This window comes from Penaeus vannamei, chromosome 19 (genome assembly GCF_042767895.1).
Source record: "Penaeus vannamei isolate JL-2024 chromosome 19, ASM4276789v1, whole genome shotgun sequence".
Lineage (NCBI taxonomy): Eukaryota > Metazoa > Arthropoda > Malacostraca > Decapoda > Penaeidae > Penaeus > Penaeus vannamei.
In genome coordinates this window covers 10,248,129-10,250,628 of record NC_091567.1, presented here as the reverse complement: position 1 = coordinate 10,250,628, position 2,500 = coordinate 10,248,129, and the positions used below count along the sequence as shown (strand labels likewise).

General features: G+C 50.2%; 1 protein-coding gene across 2 annotated transcripts in view; it reads left to right on the top strand.

Moving 5' to 3' along the window:
- Positions 1 to 2,231: 2,231 nt before the first annotated feature.
- Positions 2,232 to 2,500, top strand: part of LOC113808303 (pseudouridylate synthase RPUSD2) — a gene marked incomplete at its 3' end in the record, with an annotated part of 469,307 nt that continues 469,038 nt past the window's right edge. The window contains 1 exon segment of one of the 2 annotated variants that reach the window (XM_070133844.1): positions 2,232 to 2,500. This exon segment is cut by the window's right edge and continues 991 nt beyond it. 2 annotated transcript variants of the gene reach the window in all.

Sequence of the window (2,500 nt, the reverse complement as noted above, 5' to 3'; positions counted from 1 at the left end):
TTCCTCGTGTACTATATTTTCATAATATTCTAAGGTGCGCGTCGGGTCTGCTGTTGAGTGACAAGTAGCTCGGAAGACCATCTAAACTCGAAGTCAAAACTGCATGAAAAGGAGGAAGGGCTCACGAAAACGCGGGATTCTCGGACACCCACACGCAGTCGCGGATACGTGTTAACATTCACATTTACGGACGCACGCGAACGCTTGGGTTTCACACGAACGCACGAACGGCACACGAGGTGGGCCGTAGAGGGAACACCAAGGGCGAAAAGAAGGGGTCGGGAGAGGGGGTCGACAGGAGAGTGGGGTGAAGATGTGTCTGTTTAAGTAAAACATGTTATTCTTTATATGCAAATTTCTGCTTGTAGAGTTTTTTTTACGTAATTGATTGAAATACTAGGTGCAATTTATTTCAATCTACTTGAATTTTGATAATGCTGTTTGTAGCGTCTTTGTTTGTTATGATCCGTAACTTATCCACACTCGCCCGAGCTTTGTCAATTATCATGGCCATTAGTATGGTTCCCTTTGATTTAGGATCTAAATGTCAGACACACGCACACGCACACGCACACGCACACGCACACGCACACGCACACGCACACGCACACACACACACACACACACACACACACACACACACACACACACACACACACACACACACACACACACACACACACACACACACACACACACACTGCGGATTTCTTAGCGCTCTACATGCAAAGGGAAGGAGAGGGGGGAGGGGGGAAGGGGAGAGGGAGCATTAGTCTATTGAAGGAGGTCCAACCATAAGGGGAAAGAGGGAGGGAGGGAGGGGAGGGGGAGGAGGAGAGGTCAGAGAGAGGGGGGGGGGTAGACTGCAAAGACCTAACAGATCCGGACTAAACTTTTCGGTGGAATTTTCGAAATTGGGCAGATTATCGAAGTGTTTTCTTTCTTGGCGAGGTAATTAATTTTCTTTTTTTTCAGGGTGTTTCTGTTTGTCTATTTTTTTTTGTTCTTAAACCTATTGTGTTTACATGATTAATTCCTCTCTGTGCTTTTATCGCACGGACACACACACACGCACACACACGCACGCACACACACACACACACACACACACACACACACACACACACACACACACACACACACACACACACACACACACACACACACACACACACACACACACACACACACACACACACACACACACACACACACAAATATACTAACAAACCACGCGTACATGCACATAGAATTAAAACCTAAGAGACAAGCAAACAAGCAAAATTCGTTGCCTGTTATAACACGCGTAAATACCGTCAAAACCCCTGCCTCTAACCCCCCTACCCCCATTCCGTTAAGGAAATAACATTTGGGTTAATTTTAAAACAAAATAAGGCTCAAGTTACGGTAGTGAGACCTTTATATAAATGCTTTGCCGGTTCCTTTGTTAACCAACTTTACAATTATGAAAAATATTAGGCGAGTCATGGTGTCGACCCCGCATGTCATATCCGGTGTTGTGTGTGTGTGCGTGTGTGTGTGATAATAGTAATAGTAATGTATTAGTGTATGTGTGTGTCATTGTCAATGTCCCTAAGTGCGAATGGTGATTCTTCATCTCCCCGTTTCTTCCCCGTGTCATGAGCCGTCCGTGCCTTGGTGCCGTCTTGTCGCAGGTCACAAACGGGAGCGTGTTCGTGCCGTGACTTGTACGCCAACAAAAGCTCCATCTGCATGTCCCTTTGTTGGGAGTTCTCTTTTTTCTCTCTCTCTTTTATTGTCTGTAGAAACTGCATATTAGGAGTGCGTTCGTACACATGTGGAAGTATGTATGTGAGGAAAGTAAGGGGGCCATGTAAGTGTGCAGGCCTGTAGGTGTGGGTGTGTGCGTTCGTGCGTCGGGCCTGCGGGTGGTGGTTGTTAGGTCGGCCGCTGCAGTACTGTGGTGCGGTGCCTGTTTCCCCTCCATACCCTCACTCGCCGCGCTGCCGGGCGTACGACGCTTTCCTTTGACCGCACCCTCCGTCTGTCCATCGGCCTTATCAATCGTCTTGTTCGTCGCCCCTGTACGTGGAAGTTGCGAAACAAGGGAAAAAAGGCCGAAAATCGATAAGCAGCAGTTGTGGTTCGGCGTTTCAACTTGTGTTGATAGTTGCGTGTGAGGGGAAAGGGGCGAGGGGAGGGTGAGGGGGGTGAGGGGAGGTACGTGCCACGTGCATGTGCGAGACGGTGCCGGCGCTACTGGCTGCTGCCGCCGCCGCGCCTCGAGTGTGCCGCTTCAGTGGTGCTTCGTCCCCCAACCAACCCGCGTTGTGCCTCTCCCGGACGCCTCGCTTCCACGTGGCTCCATAACACACACTCGCGCCTCCACTGCAACGCCCGCCCGCCGCCCATCTCCGCCCGCGTACAAGTCCTGCATGGGTCTGGCTGTGGCCTCGTCCGGTGGTTTCCCCAAGGCTCGACGGTGTTTCCACCACAGCCTTAGTGGTTGGTACTGTTC